Source organism: Chiloscyllium plagiosum, unplaced genomic scaffold (assembly GCF_037043375.1).
Source record: "Chiloscyllium plagiosum isolate Xiang-an unplaced genomic scaffold, Cpla_swu_hap1 HiC_scaffold_12, whole genome shotgun sequence".
Taxonomy (NCBI): domain Eukaryota; kingdom Metazoa; phylum Chordata; class Chondrichthyes; order Orectolobiformes; family Hemiscylliidae; genus Chiloscyllium; species Chiloscyllium plagiosum.
In genome coordinates, this window is record NW_028270150.1 from 22,442,815 (window position 1) to 22,465,636 (window position 22,822).

Below are 22,822 nucleotides of genomic sequence, written 5' to 3' on the forward strand. Positions count from 1 at the left end.
CTATGCATTAGCTATTTAATATGACAACAGTGCATGATGTTGGAGGTAGTATATTAGCATGGGTAGAGGATCAGCTAAATAGTAGAAGAAAGAGTAAGGATAGGGAGGGCATTTTCAGGACTGCAAAAAAGCAGAATAGCACAGGGATCACATTTATTCACAATATTTATTAATAACTTAAATGAGGGAAATGAATGTACTGTCGCCACATTTGCAGATGACACAACATTGGTGGGAGGGCAGGTGGTAAGGATGGCAGAGCAGTCAGCTGAGGGGTATAAATAAGTTAGGTGAATGAGTAAAAATCATGGTAAGTCTAATATAATGTTGGAAATGTGAGCTTGTGCACTTTGGCAGGAAGGATACGGGAGTTGAATATTACTGAAATGGAGAAAGAATGCGGAATGCTACAACACAGAGCAATTTGGGGGGCCCCATGCATAAATCACAAAACACTAACGTCTACATGCAGCAGGTAATAGGGGAGGCAAATGGAATGTTGGCCTTTACTTTAAAGGAAATGGAGTATAAAAATAAGAAAGTCTTGCTAAAATCATACAAGGCATTAGATAGACTGGAATACTGTGGGAGAAAGTGAGGACTGCAGATGCTGGAGATCAGAGTCGAGAGTGTGGTGCTAGAAAAGCACAGCCGATCAAGCAGCATCTGAGGAGCAGGAGATTCCTAATGAAGGGCTTATTGCTGAAATGTCAATTCTCCTGCTCCTCGGATGCTGCCTGACCTGCTGTGCTTTTCCAGCACCACACTCTGGAATACTGTGAACAGTTTTCATCACCTTTATCTAAGGAAGGAGGTACTGCCAACAGTGGCTGTCCAGAGAAGGTTCACTTGATTGATTCTGATTATGGCTGAAAATGTGTTGCTGGAAGGGCTGTTCCTGAAGAAGGGCTTATGCCCGAAACGTCGATTCTCCTGTTCCTTGGATGCTGCCTGACCTGCTGCGCTTTTCCAGCAACACATTTTCAGCTCTGATCTCCAGCATCTGCAGACCTCACTTTCTACTTGATGATTCTGATTATGGAACAAGTTTCTTATGAGGAGAGGTTCAGGAGATTGGGCCTGTGCTCTTTAGAAGAATGTGAGGGGACCTTATTGAAACATATAATGATTTTTGGGGGATTTGACAGGAATATGCTGAGAGGGAGGGTCGAGGAACAAAGGACGAGGTAGCAAGGGGTCGTGTGTTTAAAACAGAGATGAGAAGGAATTTCTTCTCTCAAAAGGTAGTGAATCTGTAGAAATCTTTACCACCGGGGCCTCTAGGGGTTGTGTCATTGATGCCCTTACTGATTACACGTTTGTCTTTCTCAGTCTTGAATATATTCAAGAGTTATGGACAAAAGGTGGGAAAATTACATTGTGAATTATCAGATCAGTCATGATCTCATTGAATGGTGGAGCAGATACTCTGGGCCAAATGGCCTACTTCTGCTCTCACATGTTATGGTTGAAGTATCTGTGACTCAGTCTTTTCTTTAACTCTCCCTGTGTGCCCAGCCTGAGGAAATTCCTGAGCTAAACTATCATTGCTGAGAGCCCAGCTCCAACAGCCTCCCAGGACAATGGAGGTGAGGAGTTTATTGATAAGAGAGACAAAGTGCACGTAGCTTTCTGTTTTGGAGCAGACACTTTTCACATCAGTCCACAATTTAACTATCTTTCATCCTCAGCTTTTTGAAAACTTGTGTTAAAATCTCAAAACATGAATGAAATTTTACTTCATTGGTTTTGACAAGAGTGGACATAGAAGCCAAGCTGTAATAAAATGATTTTAGGTACTCCATACCGAGTAACTGCTCACCCATCACCTCTATACTTGCTGATTTGTATTGGCTGGCAAGTTCTCAATTCAGAAATTCCCTTCCCCGTGCTTAATTCCCTCCTTGTCCTGTTCTCCACTCTCTCTGCACCCTCTTCCTTCCCTTCAAGATTTCTGAGTTTCAACAATTGCCTCATATGGAACCCTGATTCCCGCCCCTCCATCATTGGCAGCTAAGCCTTTGCTGTTGTGTCCCTAAGCTTTGCAATTACCCCCCTGAGACTCAGTACCTGTTTCATGCATTAATTCACTCCTAAGAAGTTAATACCTTGAAGAAGCTTTTGATCATCTGTCCTATTATCTTGTTTGGTAAAAGTGCTGTGAAATGCCTTGGGGTGTCCTCCTATGTTAAAATGCTGCAGAAATATGTGTATTGTTTTTCCACCATCACAGTTTTCCTTTTAAGTAATTGAAGAGGTTCTGCTTCTATTACCCACCCTAAGAATCTTTTCATTTTGTGTGACACTTTCAGTGACTGGTGAATTGGTTCATTTTCAAGAAAAATAACCATGCCATTTGTCAATTTGAATTATCCTCCCTTATTCTGATATAATTGTTGATCTTGAGGTCACATTGCTATTTTACTAGACCTTTCCCCCTTTTTTTTATTCATTCATGGTCAGCATTTTATTCTCCATCCCGAATTGCCCAGAGAGCAATTAAGACTCAACCACATTGCTGTGGGTCTGGTGTCACATGTAGACAAGAATGACAGTTTCCTTCCCTAAAGGGCATTACTGAACCAAATGGGCTTTTTCCCAACAATTGATGCATGTTCATCATTAGACTCTTAATTTTTCATTGAATTCAAACTCAACCAACTGCCATGGCAGGATTTGAACCCAAGTCCCCAAAATATTACCTGGGTCTCTGGATTAACTGGCTGGTGATAATACCACTAGATCATCATCTCCCTTTGTCTACCTCTGTGTACTTCCAGTTGCTTCGTCAAGGCAGAAAAATCCAAATTGCTCTCATCTTTTCTCAGAACTCAGACGTATCTTGATTCAGGGAATCCCGGTGTTTGCTGATGTTGTGTTTTATCTCATGGTCAGGATGACAGTATGCCTTTAAGAAACACCCTCACAATATCATCACTGTAAGATAGCATGTCACCTGAGGCCGTAAATGTCTGAGACTCCATTTTAGCTTGGGATCACTTGAAGCATGACACGTTCATCCAAGTATGTCACTCTTTGTAACTGAAAAGTTTCACGTGAGCCCAGACACTGATGCGCTTTAAATGCAGTATTTGTAAAAAGCAGGTGTTTGATCTTTCAACACCGCATTGCACTAGTTTCTTACACTGTGGTAACATAAGTATTGCTAACACCCACATTCTCTGTGATTTTGTCCGTTCCTGCACATTGTGTGATTCCTTCCCATTTATTTCTCCCTCTCGCATCTTCAGGAGAGTGTTGGGCCTGTATTGCTGATGACTTGCTTTACACAAAAACATAATAACAGCTATTTTTAGATGTGTGAAGATCCAAGGACAGTGCATACCTTTCATCTTGGTCAGCAGCCTCAGATTAAAGATACAGGATGAAGAGTGGAAACAATTTTTATGTCGGCTGCATCAAGAAATCAATGTTTTCAATCTCGGAACATTGCTATGAAGGGACCTCTCTCTCATTACATGCAGTATACAGCTGTCTTTATTTGTTGATTGATCTCAGAAAATGGCAACGAAATATTGCTGCTGTGCACACTGTAGATTCAGTCTTAGATAAGGCTGCTTCAGAACAAACTGGCAAAGCTGAAGACACATCGCAAGTTTAGATTAAGCCTTTTTAAAAAAAAAAATTAATCTGCCCTTTCTTACTATTTAGCAAGGTTTCTCCTCTAGTCCTTGGAGAAATGGCTTCTGCTGACATCTGACTGCTTCTCCGATATCCAGTTTTTGGATGAACTGAAGCTTTCAGGGCATCATGTTAGCTCAGTGGTTAGCACTGCTAACGGCACCTGGCTTCAATTCCACCCTCAAGTGTCTGTCTGTGTGGAGTTTGTACATTCTCCGCATGTCTGTGTGTTCTGGTTCCTCCGGGTGCTCTGGTTTTCTCCTATAGTCCAAAGATCTCCAGAAGCAGTGGATTGGCCATGCGAAATTGCCCATAATGTCCAGGGATGTGCAGGCTAGGTGGATTAGCCATGGATAATGCAGGATTACAGGGATAGAGTGGGATTCTCTTCGGACGGTTGGTGTGGACTCAGGTCAAATAGGGATTCGAGGGATTCTCTGATTTCTTCCTTACATTTTGGAGAAATTTAAGCTATTGATTCAGAGTTGGGCTGAGTTAGGAGATCCTTAGAAATGATAACCGAAACTCAATTTTGGGATTCCCCATTTCAATTTTGGCAACTTTAGTGCAGGATAAGGAGGGAGGTAACACATCAACCTTTGCTGGTTCCTGGGCTAGTTATTTTGATTGCTCTCTAACTCGTCTCAAAAATAATTCTTAGAATCCAGACCATTCCAAGCCCATGACCTCAACCAACAAGGACACAGAGCAGCAGATGCATGGGAATGTCACAAACATCATGACCCCTACCTCCAAGCCATACCCTATCCTGACTTGGAACTATATCACTGTTCCTTCATTGTCACTGTGTCAAAGTATGGGAACTCTGGGCGGCACGGTGGCTCAGTGGTTAGCACTGTTACCTCACAGCGCCAGGGACTCAGGTTTGATTCTAGCCGCGGATGACTGTCTGTGTGGAGTTTGCATATTCTCCCAGTATTTGCATGGGTTTCCTCCGGGTGCTCCAGTGTCCTCCCACAGTCCAAAGGTGTGCAGGTCTGGTGAATTGGCCATGCTAAATTGCCCATAGTGTTAGGTGCATGAGTCAGAAGGAAATGGGTCTGGGTGGGTCAGTGTGGACTTGTTGGGCTGAAGGGCCTGTTTCTACACTGTAGGAAATCCAATCTATAACTTTGTACACCACATGGACTACTGATATCCAAGATGGAAATGCCCCACAGCCTTCAAAAGACAATTCAGAATGGGCAATAAATGCTGGCCCAGCTAGTGACACTCACATTCTGTGAAACAATAAAACAAATGTTCATGGGAAGATGTGGTTCATGGCTTCTCAGGGGAATCACAAGCATAGTTTGAAGATAGGATTTTTTTTAAAAGGCCAATCAATGTTCCCTTCTAAATAAATTGAACCTCTAACCAATCACAGCCATATATTGCATCAATTCGATAAAGTTTAATCTACATCAAACCTCATAATCTTGTGCGAATAAACACACCCATGACTCTGTTGCCAAATTCAAACCAATGCTATCCACAAGTTTGCTGACAACACCACCATGGTAGGATGGATATCAAACAATGATCAAGGTAGATAGAGGGCTTGGTGTTGTGGTGTGGAGAACAATCTCTCTCTCTCTCAGTGTTGGCCAAACTAAAGGACTCATCATTGACTTCATAACAAAAGGAGGAGAACATGCCCTGATCTGCATCAATGGAGCTGAGGTTGAGAGGGTGGATAGCGTCAAGTTCATCGGAGTGTCGATACCTGATAACTTGTCCTGGACTTCGCACGTAGATGTGATAGTCAAGGAGGCACAACAAAGCCTCGTCTTGGCACCAGCAACATAGTCTTGTTTGTATTTAGTATCCTCACAGCCATGGGTAATCACTACCATTAACTGCAACACTACAGTCAATGAATTGGGCTAGTGGTTGGTTCATTAAGATTCAGGATGGTCTGTTCAAAAGAGAGGATGAAACAAGCAGATTAGATGGGCAAAATCACATGTTTAGTTCAGTTGACAGAACGATTTTTCAGAGGCTCATTGTTAGATAGAGAGATTGAGTCAGCGGTTTTGGCATCCAAATGGTATTTCAATTGTATTAAATGTGAACTGAGTCCAAGAGTTTAGTCAGATTGATCCCACTGGAAATGAGGAGTTAGTATTGTGTGGAGGACCGTGGTCAACATTGGTACAGAAACAGCTAGAATTGAGTTTTGGATGTGGTCTTGAAATGTCATTGCACCTGGATGTCCAAAAGGTCAACTGTGGTTATGCAAGATATCATTGGTTGGTTCATTGGGGTCAGATGCTATAAACATGCCAATTTGCAAATGAGTGGTTTGGAATCTGCAATCTGGTCTGAGACAAAGATTGTTTTTTATTACGGGTAACTGTAAATTTGGTAGGTGACTACATCAATGAAGAACAACAGCAGGGAATTTCCATCAGTTAAGTTGACTGTTGACATTGTCTCCTGGTGACAAAGAGCTCTTGCAGTGATAACAAGGCTACTTCCCCTGTCCTGTAAGTTGCTGAGAAACCACAGTAACTTTGTGGCCAGATATTTGCTCTCTCAGCTCCCTGAAATCGGTGATGGAAAATTTCAGCTTTGGAGGCAGAAGTCTTTACTTTTTATGTATTTGCCTATGGGAGGTAGCTGATACTGGGTCAGTATTTATTACCTATCTCTTAACTGCCCCTGGAGTGTCTAGCTGCAGGTCGAGTCAGAGGGGAGTTGAGAGTGAATCACATTTCTGTTGGTCTGAAGTCACATGTAAGCCAGATCTAGTAACAAAGGCAGATTTCCTTCCCCACAGGATATTAGTGAACCACATGGATATTTACAACAATGGTCACCAGTTGGCTAATTTTGAAACATTTCACCAACTGCCATGTTGAGAAGCAAATCTAAGATGTGTATTAGCCTGGGGTTCTGGAAAACTAACAGGTGATACTATCACTACACCACTACCTCTGCCTGTGGTGGGAAATAAATCAAAGCAGAGTTGTTGCTTTTACCTCTGATTTTATCTGTTTATCAGAACAAACATTTCTCAATCCTTCTGTTGCAATGTTGCCACTTTTATGAGGCTTAAATTGACAGTAAATAGGAGGCAGGTGATTGGTGCAAATGACAAATAGTTGCATCACCTGTAATAACCAGTCTGCTCTGTGGTTTTCATTCTGCACTTACTGCACTTTGCGAGCAGATGGGGTTATAAAGATTAACGTCGTGTTTCATAGATACGAGGGGACATTATCCAATTTACTTGTCACAATCACTCCTAATTGATATCCCACCTCTTGTGCTCCCTTATGTTCTCTCACATCACAAGAAAGTTGCTGAAACATCACCAACACCCCCCCCCCCCATTAATTCAGCAAAATTTCCAAGTTTTTGTTTGCATTTTTAGCTGCAGGCTTCCAGCAGGATAGTCTATCAAGAACAGCTCCACAGCCTTCCGCAGTGATGAAGGAGCATGATAGCCTTAGTCAGGGTGTTCGGGAGCTCAGGAGGGTATCCATTTGCAGAGCCAGGATGGTATATTTGATGCAAGTGCCACCAACAGCATCTAATTCCCTTTGCCACTGTGTATTTGCAAAAGGCACGTGTGTGCTTGTCAGTGTGTTTTGTCTTTTTCTACATTGTTTTTTGTCTCTTTTTTGATCACACTTTTTTGTTTCTCAGACTTTATGCATTTCTCTGTTTGCCTCTCATTCTTTGTATGTATATCTTCCTATGTCTTTCTGTTTCCTTGCAGAACACGTATGTGTGTGTGTATGTGTGTGTCTGTATGTCTGTGTTTGTCCATCCCTCTGTGTGCAACCAGCATTCCTTTGCCATCGACATGAAATTGTCTGGGAGTTGATGCACAGGCAATTGTGGGCACAAGACTGTTGACCTGATATGTATTATATATTACTGGAAAATAAAGTAACAGATTAGACCACCAATTTGACCACAGTTTTAAAATTACAAACACTTAGCTTTGATTAATAACTTACTGAAGAGCGAATAAAATCTTAAACATTCACCACTGAGAGAATAATGTACCATAGCTTCACGTATTTATTTGGTTTTAATCATTCTTGATGTTTTCCATAATGATCTTATTTAATCCAAAAAGAATTTAACATCTCTATGAGTGGGATGTGAGTTGTCTGTCAGTATGTGTGGGTAAGGTCAGAAGTCTCATGATACCAGGTTATAATCCAATGGCTCTGCTCCAAAAGCTTATGATTTCAAATAAACCTGTTGGACTATAACCCGGGATCGTGTGACTTCTGACCTTGTCCACCTCAGTCCAACACCAGCACCTCCAGTGTGTGGGACTTGGTACACTGTTCACCTTCTAAATCCGCTAATTCTTGCACATGCAAAATGAAGACAGTCTGCCTCAAAAGGATAGTGTTGTCAGTCTGGTTGTTGTATTGCAGCATATCTTGTAATGCACCCAGGAATGTCAAACCTATGATGATTCTGGATCAGTGGTGCTGGAAGTGCACAGCAGTACAGGCAGCATCCAAAGAGCAGCGAAATCGACGTTTCGGGCAAAAGCCCTTAGAACATAGAACATAGAACATAGAAGAATACAGCGCAGTACAGGCCCTTGGGCCCTCGATGTTGCGCCGATCCAAGCCCACCTAAACTACACTAACCCACTATCCTCCATATACCTATCCAATGCCCTCTTAAATGCCCATAAAGAGGGAGAGTCCACCACTGTTACTGGCAGGGCATTCCATGAACTAACGACTCGCTGAGTGAAGAACCTACCCCTAACATCAGTCCTATATCTACCCCCCCTTAATTTAAAGCTATGCCCCCTTGTAATACCCGACTCAATACGCGGGAAAAGGTTCATACTGTCGACCCTATCTAACCCCCTAATCATCTTGTACACCTCAATCAAGTCACCCCTAAACCTTCTTTTCTCTAGTGAAAACAGCCCCAAGTGCCTCAGTCTTTCCTCATACGGTTTTCCTTCCATACCAGGCAACATCCTGGTAAACCTCCTCTGCACCCGTTCCAATGCCTCCACATCCTTCCTATAGTATGGCGACCAAAACTGCACACAATATTCCAGATGCGGCCGTACCAGAGTCTTATACAACTGCATCATGACCTCAGGACTCCGGAACTCAATTCCTCTACCAATAAAAGCCAGTACGCCATATGCCTTCCTCACCGCACTATTTACCTGGGTGGCAACTTTCAGAGATCTGTGTACATGGACACCAAGATCCCTCTGCTCATCCACACTACCAAGTATCCGACCATTAGCCCAGTACCCCATCTTTTTGTTATTCTTCCCAAAGTGAATCACCTCGCACTTAGCTACATTGAATTCCATCTGCCACCTTTCTGCCCAGCTCTGCAGCTTCTCTATATCCTGCTGTAACCTGCCACATGCTTCCTCACTGTCAACAACTCCTCCGACTTTCGTATCATCCGCAAACTTGCTCACCCAACCTTCTAACCCCTCTTCCAGGTCATTTATAAAAATGACAAACAGCAATGGTCCCAAAACAGATCCTTGCGGAACACCGCTAGTGACGGCACTCCATGAAGAAACTTTGCCATCAACTACTACCCTCTGTCTTCTTCCATCCAGCCAATTCCTAATCCAAACCTCTAACTCACCCTCAATGCCATATCTCCGTATTTTCTGCAGTAGCCTACCATGGGGAACCTTATCAAACGCCTTACTAAAATCCATATATACCACATCTACCGCTTTCCCCTCATCAACCTCCTTCGTCACCTTTTCAAAGAATTCAATAAGGTTTGTGAGGCACGACTTGCCCTTCACAAAACCATGCTGACTATCCTTGATCACATTATTCCTATCGAGATGTGCATAAATCCTATCCCTTACAATTCTCTCTAAGACTTTGCCCACAACAGAAGTGAGACTCACCGGCCTATAGTTACTAGGGCTATCCCTACTCCCCTTTTTGAACAAGGGAACCACATTTGCTATCCTCCAGTCTTCTGGGACTACTCCTGTAGACAAAGAGGACATAAAAATCAAGGCCAATGGCTCTGCAATCTCCTCCCTTGCTTCCCAGAGAATCCTAGGATAAATGCCATCAGGCCCAGGGGACTTATCTATTTTCACCTTTTCCAGGATTTCCAACACCTCTTCTCTACATACCTCAAAGCCATCCATTCTACTTATTTGTGCCTCAGTATTCTCATCGACAACAATGCCCTGTTCCTGAGTGAATACTGAAGAAAGGTATTCATTCAGTGTCTCCCCAATCTCTTCCGCCTCCACACGCAACTTCCCACTACTATCCTTGACTGGACCTATTCCTACCCTAGTCATTCTTTTATTCCTAACATACCTATAGAAAGCCTTAGGGTTTTCCCTAATCCTATCTACTAAGGACCTTTCATGTCCCCTCCTTGCTGCTTTTAGCTCTCTCTTCAGGTCCTTCCTGGCTACCCTATAACTCTCAATCGCCCCAATTGAACCTTCACGTCTCATCTTGAGATAGGCCGCCCTCTTCCATTTAACAAGGGATTCCAATTCCTTATTAAACCACGGCTCCCTCGCACGACTCTTTCCTTCCTGCCTGACAGGTACATAATTATCAAGGACACTCAATAGTTGCCCCTTGAACAAGTTCCACATATCATTTACACTCTTGCCTTGGAGTCTACTTTTCCAAGCCACACATCCTAAGTCATGCCTCACAGCATCATAATTTCCCTTACCCCAGCTATAATTCTTGCCCTGTAGTACACACTTATCCCTCTCCATCACGAGTGTAAAAATCACCGAATTATGGTCACTATCCCCAAAGTGCTCACCTACCTCTAATTCTAACACCTGGCCTGGTTCGTTACCCAGAACCAAATCCAGTATGGCCTCACCTCTTGTTGGCCTGTCTACATATTGTGTCAGGAAACTCTCCTGCACACATTGAACAAACACTGACCCATCTAACGAACTTGAGCTATAGCTTTCCCAATCAATATCAGGAAAGTTAAAGTCCCCCATAACAACCACCCTATTACTGTCACTCATCTCCTGAATCACCTTCCCAATCCTTTCTTCAATGATTCTAGGACTATTAGGAGGCCTGTAAAAGACTCCTAACAGGGTGACCTCACCTTTCCTATTCCTAACCTCAGCCCAAACTAGGCAAGTCCTCATCCATCGTCCTTTCCACCGCTGTAATACTATCTTTGACAAGCAATGCCACACCTCCCCCTCTTTTACCCCCACCTCTGACCCTACTAAAACATTTAAATCCCGGAACCTGCAACAGCCAATCCTGTCCCTGTTCTAGCCATGTCTCCGTAATAGCCACAACATCGAAGTCCCAGGTACCAACCAACGCTGCAAGTTCACCTACCTTATTTCGTATACTTCTTGCATTGAAGTATACACACTGAAGTATACCGACCTTCGCATAAACCAAATCATCCGCCAACATTTCCGCCACCTCCAAAAAGACCCCACCACCAGGGATATATTTCCCTCCCCACCCCTTTCCGCAAAGACTGTTCCCTCCGTGACTACTTGGTTAGGTCCACGCCCCCTTACGACCCACCCTCCCACCCTGGCACTTTCCCCTGCCACCACAGGAACTGTAAAACCTGTGCCCACACCTCCTCCCTCACTTCTATCCAAGGCCCTATAGGAGCCTTCCACATCCATCAAAGTTTTACCTGCACATCCACTAATATCATTTATTGTATCCGTTGCTCCCGATGCGGTCTCCTCTACATTGGGGAGACTGGGCGCCTCCTAGCAGAGCGCTTTAGGGAACATCTCCAAGACACCCGCACCAATCAACCACACTGCCCCGTGGCCCAACATTTCAACTCCCCCTCCCACTCTGCCGAGACATGGAGGTCCTGGGCCTCCTTCACCGCCGCTCCCTCACCACCAGACACCTGGAGGAAGAACGCCTCATCTTCCGCCTCGGAACACTTCAACCCCAGGGCATCAATGTGGACTTCAACATCTTCCTCATTTCCCCTTCCCCCACCTCATCCTAGTTTCAAACTTCCAGCTCAGCACTGTCCCCATGACTTGTCCGTACTTGTCCTACCTGCCTAGCTCCTTTTCCACCTATCCACTCCACCCTCTCCTCCCTGACCTATCACCTTCATCTCCTCCCCCACTCACCGATTGTACTCTATGCTACTCTCTCCCCACCCCCACCCTCCTCTAGCTTATCTCTCCACGCTTCAGGCTCTCTGCCTTTATTCCTGATGAAGGGCTTTTGCCCGAAACGTCGATTTCGAAGCTCTTTGGATGCTGCCTGAACTGCTGTGCTCTTCCAGCACCACTAATCCAGAATCTGGTTTCCAGCATCTGCAGTCATTGTTTTTACCAAACCTATGATGATTATTGCTGGGAAAAATAAACATCGTAAACAAGTAATGTTAGGGTCTCAAAAAGTGCCAATGTGTTGTGCGTTATGCAGCATATGTCGTTTTGTGAAGTTGTTTCGCAATCAAATGATAAGGTTGTTAGAGTACACCAAGACTCTTAATGGCCTCAGAAGTGGCTGAGCAAACCCCTCGGGTATGGACATTTGCAACAAGTTCTGTAATGACAGGAATAGGGCTCCTATGGTTCATTAGTCGTGTGACACCCTCAAATCCAGAAGATTTGGGTTCAGGTCCCACCAGCTGCACAAGTATATACTGACATCTCTGACTTGATTGATTAGAGAATGTACAATAAAGCGGGGAAATAAATTAGATTGAGCTATTGCCAAAAGCCTGTGTATCATATTAACAACTGCAAAGGCCAGCATCGTATAGTGTAGTAGAGTCATAGAGATGTACAGCACGGAAACAGAGCCTTCAGTCCAACCTGTACATGCTGACCAGATATCCTAACCTAATCCAGTTCCATTTGCCAGCACTTGGCTTATATTACTTTAAACCTTACCTATTCATATCGCCAACCAGATGCCATTTAAATGTTGCAATTGTACCAGCCTCCGCCACTTCCTCTGACAGCTCATTCCATACACGTACCACCCTCTGCATGAAAAAGTTTCCCCTTAGGTCCCTTTTATATCTTTCCCTTTCATCCTAAACTCATGCCCTCTAGTTCTGGACTCCCCTACCCCAGGGAAAGGACCTTGTCTGTTTATCTCATACATGCCCCTCATGATTTTGTAAATCTCTATAAGGTCACCCCTCAGCCTCTGACTCTCCAGGGAAAACAGCTCCAGCCTATTCAGCCTCTCCCTGTAGCTCAAATCCTCCAACTCTGGCAACGTCCTTGTAAATCTTAGTAATATCACCATCCTAAATGGGATAGACTAAAAAGAAATCTGTGAGCTTAAAACTGGACATCTATGAGGTATTGTGGGACATTGCAAGTAGAGCTATACTTCATCATAGTCTGGCCCATTATGTCCCAATGCATCGCCCCCTCCACAGCTGCTGTGAAATTTTGTAGATGTATCAAAGAGTATGCTACGAGGTATTTCATCCAGAATGAGCTCCAAGTCAATTGAAGCTACCACATTCCCTGCCCAGACTATAAACATTAAAATAAGTAGGCTAAAGACCAAGCTAGGAGATCCAACAAAGAATGGATCAGGGTTAACTTGCCAGCACTACCACATTTAGCATGACAAGGGTGATGGTTAACAAAATGATTAATGGGAGGAACAAACTCCTTGGATATCACAAGACTGCACAAGCTAAAACTGCCTTTGGAAATGGTTTTCAGCCAGAAATACTGACTACTGATCCTTCTCAGTCTCCTCATGAAGCCTCCATTTATTGTCGGTATCAGTGTATAATCAATTCACATAAAAGCAAAACACTACTGATGCTGGGCGTCTGAAATAAAAAGATGTCACAAAGCCAAAGACGTGGCTGTTGGTATTTATATGGGTATCAGCTATGCCTGTCTCTTTGTGGGCATGTTCCATGTTCCAGTCCTACTAGGGCCCCCATTCAAAACTCTTTCTTCAACATGTATCAATAACACCATATGTGCTACTTCCTATTCTTACCGGAATTAGAAACTTTTTCGAGTCATAGTCCGACAGTCATATAGTATGGAAACAGACTCTTTGGTCCAACCAGTCCAGGCTGACCATGCTCAACAGTTTTACTTTCCATTGATAATCTTCCCTCACCTTCACCTGGTCCATACCTGGCTCTTTTCTCACTGACCTTTGACTTCATTGTTTCAATTTCTGGGATAGGCCCAGATAGACCCACCGATTCCCACAGTTGCCTTGACTGTATTGCCTCATACCCTGCTTCCTGCATTGACTACATTTCATTTCCTCAGTTTTCCAACCCTGTTCAGGTCTGAAGAAGTCTTGGGTTTCAAAACATTAACCCTGTTTTTTTGTCCAATGATATTGCCAGATCTGCTGACTTTCTACAGGATGTTTTAATTTTATTCCAGTCAGTTCAGTTCTCTCCATCTGATATCTGATTCAGGTAGATAGTTCTTTGAAAGTTGCTTCACAGGTAGATAGGGTGGTTACAAAGGCACTTAGCACGCGCCTTCATTGCTCAGATCATTGAGTGTAGAAGTTGGGACGTTATGTTGAGATTGTACAGGACATTGGTGAGGCCACTTTTGGAGTACTGTGTACAATTCTGGTTGTCCTGTTATAGGAAGGGTATTATTAAACTGGAGAAGGTTCCGAAAAGATTTACCAGGACTGGAGGGTTTCAGTTATCAGGAGAGGCTGGGAACTTTTTCACTGGAGCATAAGAGATTGAAGAGTGACGTTATGGAGATTTATAAAATCATGAGGAGTATAGATAAATTGAATAGCAAAGGTTATTTCCCTAGGGTGGGGGAGTTCAAAACTTCACATTTTTAAGCTGAGAGGAGAAAAATTTAAAAAGTATTCGAGGGGCAACTTTTTCACACAAAGGCTGGGTCATATGTGGAATGAACTGCCAGAGGAAGTGGTAGATGCAGGTATAGTAACAACATTTAAAAGACATTTAGACAGGTACATGAATAGGAGAAAGTGAGGACTGCAGATGCTGGAGTACCAGAGTTGAAAAATATGGTGCTGGAAAAACACAGCAGGCCAGGCAGCATCCGAGGAGCAGGAGAATCGACGTTTCAGGCATAAGCCCTTCTTCAAGAATGAGGCTGGTGTGCCAACCGGGCTGAGATAAAAAGTAGATGGGGGTGGGAATTTGGGGGAGGGGCGCTGGGAAGGAGGTGAGGGTGAGGGTGATAGGCTGGAGAGGGGGTGGGGGCGGAGCGGTCGGGAAGAAGATTGCAGGTCAAGAGGGCGGTGCTGAATCCGAGGGTTGGGACTGAGATAAGGTGGGGGGAGGGGAAATGAGGAAGCTGGAAAAATCTACATTCATCCTGTGTGGTTGAAGGGTTCCTAGGCGGAAGATGAGGCGCTCTTCCTCCAGGCGTCGTGTGGCCAGAGTCTGGCGATGGAGGAGGTCAAGGACCTGCATGTCCTTGGCGGAGTGGGAGAGGGAGTTAAAGTGTTCAGCCACAGGGTGGTTGGGTTGGTTGGTGCGGGTGTCCCAGAGGTGTTCTCTGAAATGTTCCGCAAGTAGGCGGCCTGTCTTCCCAATGCAGACGAGACCACATCGGGTGCAGCGGATACAGTAAATGATGTGTGTGGAGGTGCAGGTGAATTAGCGACGGCTATAGAAAGATCCATTGAGGCCTTGGAGGGAGATGAGGGGGGAGGTGTGGGCGCAAGTTTTGCACTTCTTGCGGTTGCAAGGGAAGGTGCCGGGAGTGGAGGTTGGGTTGGTGGGGGATGTGGACCTGACGAGTGAGTCGCAGAGGGAGTGGTCTCTCCTGAATGCTGATAGGGGTGGAGAGGGAAATATATCCCTTGTGGTGGGGTCTGTTTGGAGGTGGCGGAAATGACGGAGGATGATATGATGTATCCGGAAGTTGATGGGGTTGGTCGGTGAGGACCAATGGGGTTCTGTCCTGGTGGCGATTGGAGGGGCGGGGTTCAAGGGCGGAGGGGCAGGGTTCAAGGGTGAAGGTGCGGGAAGTGAAGGAGATGCGGTGGAAAACGTCGTCGACCATGTCTGAGGGGAAATTGCGGTCTTTGAAGAAGGAGGTCATTTGAGTTGTTCGTTAGTGGAATTGGTCCTCCTGGGAGCAGATGCGTCGGAGGCGGAGGAATTGGGAATATGATTAGGAATGGTACATGAATAGGTACATGAATAGGAATGGTTTAGGGAAAACGCAGGCAAGTGGGACTCGTTTAGTTTTGAAATTTGGTATGGAATTGTTGGATTAAAGGGTTTGTTTTTGTGCTGTATGATTCTATGACCCTATGACAGTAAGAAGCAGCTAAATGGACAATGAAGAATTTCAGCCATCTCAACACAAACTAAACTTTGGCACTAGGAACACATCTGAAGTTTTCTTGGAAGGAATGAACCTTTTTAGGTCTAAGGTGATGGCCAGTAACAGCTGCTCTGCTTGGTAACATGGGTTTCTGTATTTGATATGGAAGCAGATGGTTGGACTATTAAAAGAGCTGTTTGCTGATCTTATTGTAAAATGGAGCTAATAAACAGAAGTGTATGATTTGAGTGGCAGCTGTGCAAACAGTGACTTGTTCCTCTTCAGTGCTTTCTGTAAATGTCTGCCCAGTAATACATTCTCCATCATCGTATATGGGGCTTCAGTTAGTCCAATGTGCTAATTGAAAGGATTGCCATTATTCTACATTAATTGAAATAACTCCACAGAGGCAGGTATCCCTTCACCAAGTCATACATTACTTACACATGACACTGACCCAGCTAGCGCAGAGCCTGTTCTGAGAGCAAACAGTCTTTAGTTTTGTTTTTTTTTGTAACATGTCAGAAGAGTTGTGGATGTAGGTGGCACTGGGCAAGGGGAGAAATCAAGCCAAGGTAGGAGGAAATAAATTCCATGGGACAGGCACAAGGGTAAACATTGGGTCTGCCCGTGCAATCCCGTTTGTGGATTTGGGGAAAAGGTAGAAACGAGCTGGGTGAGTGGACTATGAGCTGGGGCCTGGCCAGAGAGATGGGGAAATTCCTAAAGGAGATGATGTTGGTGATAATCATGGACACAATGGCCTGATGGTCCATTCTGATGAAGAGTCACTGGACTTAAAATGTTAACTCTGCTTTCTGCTCAAAGATGCTGACAGATTAGATTAGATTAGATTTTTACAGTGTGGAAACAGGCCCTTTGGCCAAACAAGTCCACACCGACCCTCCGAAGAGCAACCCACCCAGACCCATTCCCCTACATGTACCCCTTCACCTAACACTATGGCGATTTAGCATGGCCAATTCACCTAACCTGAGTTTCCTGAGTTTCACCAGCAATTTCTGATTTGGCTTCATATCTTCAGCATCCACAGTTCTTCATTTTACCTTCAGTTCTATTGGTGGAATGTTGTTGGTGCACATAGCCTTTGAAGTATTGTTAATGAGGTGAGATGCCCGAGAGTTAAGTTGAGAGACTGTTAATCCACTGTGTTCTGTACACGTGGGTTTATATCCCACTCTCATCACTGCTTTAGTAAGTGTTTGATTGATGCAAGCTTGTCCATGTATCTATCCTTAGCAATGTTTCTCACCAGAGGGCATAGAGTTGTCTACTTTGGTGTGGCATGATGGTTCAGTGGTTAGCACTGCAGCCTCACAGTGCAAAGGACCTGGGCTTGATTCCACGCTCAAGCAACTGTCTGTGCGGAGTTTGCAAAGTCGCCTCATGTTCAGTTTCCTCAGGGTGCTCCAGTTTCCTCCCACAGTCCAAAGATATACAGGTTGGATTGGCCATGGGAAATTACCCATTGTGTCCAGGAATGTGCAAGCTACATGGATTAGCCATGGGAAATGCAGGATTATAGGGATAGAGTCAGGGGATGAGTCTGATTGGGATGCTCTCCCAAGGATCGATGGGCTTGACCCATCGACTGAGGACTTGATGGGTTGAATGGCCTGCTTCCACACTGTAAGCATTCTATAATTCTATGAGTGCGTTCAGGCATTCCTTCACATTATGCAAAGTGAATCAAACTGATTAAAAACTGGCCCTGTGATGCTTGGTCACCTCGAGAAGAGGTTGAGATGAATCATCCATTAAACTCGAAACAGGATTGTGGCCAATGTTTGAGATCCTCCCATACTGAAATGATGGGTACACCATGAAAATAAAATATCCCCTCTTACAGTCTGTTACTGATAGAGAACTCACCTGTTACCAGAACAAGTAGAAAAAAATTGCAGATTTGGGTATTCTGGATGTGCTAATGTCAGGCAGATTATAGAATTCCAAAGCACAAAAGAAATCCATTTGATTGATTATGTCTGTACCATCTCTTTGAAATGGTTGTCCAGTTGGCTACACTCCTCATCTTTTTCTGCCTTCATATTTCCAATATATTCTTCAGGGTCACAGCATTTAGTATATTCCAGAATGATGATTTTTGGTAATACCACAGGATCTACAGCATCTGCGAGATCAGGAAGTGGTACAGTTTTAGAATGATAAGTACTGTTACTGCGTTTCTGAGAATTTCATACTAAGACCATTGAAGGAGAAAGCAGTGCTTGAAAAGCCTGAAATTGTGACACAGTAAAGTTGTGACCTCTGCCTTACAATCTCTTCAGCCAGCTTTTCCAATTACTTTTATCATTATTACTTTTGAATATTCATGTTATTTATAATTAAGGTTACGGTGAGTGTTATTTTATCCATAATACTGGTGATTCTGAAGAGGAGCATTGTACGATTTAATTTCGATGATGCGGTGCTGTCGTTTTGCAAGGTGAAGTATAGGTCAAAGAGTTTTAGACAGGTTAACTGTTCAGGAGAAGACCCTGCGCATACCCAAGTGGGTCTCACCTTTCGTGCTTGGATGAGCATATCGATGCAGCCCGTCATCCACAGAGACATGTTCTACTTATGGCACTGCCTGCAAAAGTGGGGATAATATTAACCTAACCCTCCAGGTGAGAAATCAATGAGATCAAAATGATAATGCTTCTCTTTCATACTGGATTTTGCTTCTTTATTGGATTAAATTTGGAGGTTCACAAAGCCACTGTCTGATCAACAATTTGGGTTAAAGTGACATCCAATTTCTGTCTTAAATCATTTGAATGCTCCCTTGAGGATGTATTTGCTTTGGCCTCATACAGGCTATCCTTTTCTCTCCTCTTTAGATTTTTACCTTTCAAGGAACCACACAGAATATATTGCACAGAAAGAAGCCACTTTGTCCAACCTTTCCATGCTATTGTTTATGCTTCACCACAACCTTCTGCCATCTTCCCTGATCCAGCCCCACTATTGTAAATCTCTATTCTCCTTCTCCCACACAATTTCTTCCAGGTTACCCTTCAATGTCCCAGTACCATTCACCTCAACTACTCTGCACTGTAATGTGCTCCTCATTCTCACCAGTTTCTGAGGCAACAGGATTCTTCCAAATTTCCTATTTAATTTTTTGCATACAATCTTAAATTACTGGTCTCTAGTTTTGCTTTTCATCACAAGTGGATACTGTACAATCCCGACAATGTTGAATCAGCCCATCAAATTTAAGCCAAAAGTATTAAGTTAGCCTGGAGCAGTGTTTCGCAGATGACTAAGACGGTGCTATTTTCTGGGTCTGTAGATTGGAAGAAGCAAAAATGGCCCTGAATGAAGTGGTATGCTCTTCTTTTCGGATGTGGGAATTCAGGGAGGGCTTACGTGTTACTGAGGATTATATCAGCAATAAATGCCATTGATTGTGAATCCTGTCAGATCAAATGAATCAGATAGAGGCAATAAGGAATTTACAAGAGCAAGGGGTGTGCTGGATGGCAGCTATAGGAATGGAGAAAAGTTGTAGATACAGTCACATTGATGGGTTAACTCCAGGAAAGGTAAGAGAGGTAGGCAGATAGAGCAGGAGTCTTCTGTGGCTATCCCCATTTCAAACAGGTATGCTGTTTTGGAAAATGTGGGGGGTAATGGATTCTCAGGAGAATGGAGCAAGAACAGCCAAGTTTCTGGCATCGAGACTGGCTCTAATGCAATGAGGGGTAAGTTGGTTTTCAAGAGATCAATTGTATTAGAGGACTCTAGTCTGAGGCACAGACACATGTTTCTGTGGCCAGCAGTGAAAAATCAGAATGGTGTGTTACCTCCCTTGTGCCAGGATCAAGCATGTCTCAGAGAGGATGCAGAATGTTCTCAAAGGGGAGAGGGACCAGCAGGAGGTCATTTTACATATTGGAACCAATGACATAGGAAGGGAATCGGTTAAGATTCTGAAGGGAAATTACAGAGAGTTAGGCAGGAACTTAAAAAGGAGGTCCTCGAGAGTAGTAATATCTGGATTATTCCTGGTGCTGTGAGCTAGTGAGGGCAGGAATAGGAGGATAGAACAGATGAATGCATGGCTGAGGAGCTGGTGCATGGGAGAAGGATTCACATTTTTGGATCATTGCAATTTCTTCTCAGGTAGAAGTGACCTGTACAAGAAGGACGGATTGCACCTGAATTGGAAGTCGACTAATATACTGGCAGGGAAATTTCCTAGAATTGCTCAACAGGATTTAAACTAGTAAGGTAGGGGGGTGGGCTTCAGGTGGCTAATTAATGACCACTTAAGGGTCTGAGCCAGTGGCTGCTGGGATTGACGGAACCGCAGGCGAGTCCTGTCATTTTACAGAGTGCCTGCCGGCTGTGACCCTCGGGGCATCTTATAGACTGGGCCTTGGGTGGGTTGGGGGATGGTGCAGTGTAGCCTGCAGGATTCAAACACCCCTTGCCCTATTCCCCATTCCCACCTCAAGAAACCCCTCAACCACACAACCCTTACAGTTGTCCCAGATTCTCAAAAATCCTCTGCTGTATTATTATTTCTGAGTCTGAAGACACCAAGTTATCCAGATTTTTTTGATATCAAAAGTTTTCAGAGCGTAGTCACCTGACAAAGGGGGCAGTGCTCTGAAAGCTTTTGATCTCAAGTAAACCTGTTAGACTATAATCTGGTGTCGTGTGATTTCTGACTTTGTCCACCCCAGTCCAACACCAGCTCATCTACATCATTATTATTTCCTATATCTTGCTTGTATTTTTTTCTCTTTAAAATTGATTGAAGATTAAACTGCACTGTTCACTTTTTCTTTCCACAACACTCCTTGAGCTGTACTGTGGTTGAATTCCTATTTTAATTAACAGTTGCCCTTTGAATTGTGAGACTGACAATTCATTCACTTCCTTCTCTTTGGAGCTCCAAGAATGACACAGTCCTCTTGGTGAAAATGGGATGCTTGCTGTTCCAATAACTTTGCCTGCCAACAGGAACTCGAAATATCCTGTTTCACCACAGTTGTGTTTTTTTTTTGTCACAAAAAATCAATAACAACCCTGGTCACCTTAAACAAGAATTTGCTTTCTTGTTTCCATCCAATTTTGGCTCAATGAGATCCATTTCTCATGAAAATGAGTTGATGTCTTTACTCTGTGTCTTTGAAATGAAGGAAATTAATTGAAGTAAACAAAATAGTCAATTGGCGTTCCATTTATGTTTCATTTCAATTAATGTCTGAAGATTTGTCTGAAAATGTAATCTGCTGTATACTCTATAGGGTAACATGGTGGCTCAGTGGTTAGCGCTGATGCCTCACAGCGCTAGGGACCCAGATTCGATTCCAGCCTCAGGCAACTGTCTGTGTGGAGTTTGCACATTCTCTCCGTGTCTGCGTGGGTTTGTTCCAGTTTCCACCCACAATCCAAAGATGTACAGGTCAGATGAATTGGCCATGCTAAATTGCACATTGTGTTCAGGGATGTGTAGATTAGGTGTATTAGTCAGGAGTAAATGTAGAGTTATAGGGTAGGGAAATGGGTCTGGATGGGTTACTGGGGAGATGTGGACTTGTAGGGTGGATGATTTGGATGCGAGCATAAGAGGTACAGTTAGTAAGTTTGCAGATGACACCAAAATTGGAGCTGTAGTGGACAGCGAAGAGGGCTACCTCAGATTACAACAGGATCTGGACCAGATGGGCCAATGGGCTGAGAAGTGGCAGATGGAGTTTAATTCAGATAAATGCGAGGTGCTGCATTTTGGGAAAGCAAATCTTAGCAGGACTTATACACTTAATGGTAAGGTCCTTGGGAGTGTAACTGAACAAAGAGACCTTGGAGTGCAGGTTCATAGCTCCTTGAAAGTGGAGTCGCAGGTAGATAGGATAATGAAGAAGGCGTTTGGTATGCTTTCCTTTATTGGTCAGAGTATTGAGTACAGGAGTTGGGAGGTCGTATTAGGCCACTGTTGGAATATTGCATGCAATTCTGGTCTCCTTCCTATCGGAAAGATGTTGTGAAACTTGAAAGGGTTCAGAAAAGATTTACAAGGATGTTGCCAGGGTTGGAGGATCTGAGCTACTGGGAGACGCAGAACAGGCTGGGGCTGTTTTCCATGGAGCGTCGGAGGCTGAGGGGTGACCTTATAGAGGTTTACAAAATTATGAGGGGCATGAATAGGAGAAATAGAGAAAGTATTTTCACTGGGGTCGGGGATTCCAGAACTAGAGGGCATAGGTTTAGGGTGAGAGGGGAAAGATATAAAAGAGACCTAAGGGGCAACTTTTTCATGCAGAGGGTGGTACGTGTATGGAATAAGCTGTCAGGGGATGTGGTGGAGGCTAGTACAATTGCAACATTTAAGAGGCATTTGGATGGGTATATGAATAGGAAGGGTTTGGAGGGATATGGGCCGGGTGCTGGCAGGTGGGACTAGATTGGGTTGGGATATCTGGTCGGCATGGACGGGTTGGACCAAAGGGTCTGTTTCCATGCTGTACATCTCTATGACTCTATGACTCTAAGGGCCTGTTTCCATACTGTAGGGAATCTAATCCACTGTGACTGGTACATCTTGGAGTTAGAGGACAGAGGACCTATGTTAAGGAAATTAAGTGCAATCTCCTAACAAGGGCATCGTTGAAACAGTTCACACTGTTCACAGTTTGTGATTCATTGCTGATCTTCGGAGAGAAAATATACTACTGAGCCACCTGCACCTATTGATCAAAGTGAAGGCAGAGCAAAATAGCATTCTGGAGCTGGGTAAGACATAAAAATGGAAGAGTAATGGTTAATCCAGTGAAGGTTTGTCAGCTTTGTTTGATGAACCCTCGGAGGACTGATTGTGTGAGATTTGACAACATGGTATATGATCACGTGACATTTTCTCTCTCATTCTGAGGC

General features: G+C 43.9%; 1 protein-coding gene across 5 annotated transcripts in view; it reads left to right on the plus strand.

Annotated features, from left to right (window-relative positions):
- Positions 1 to 22,822, plus strand: part of LOC122555394 (cell adhesion molecule DSCAM) — a 706,376-nt gene that overhangs the window by 199,515 nt on the left and 484,039 nt on the right. The window lies entirely within an intron of this gene.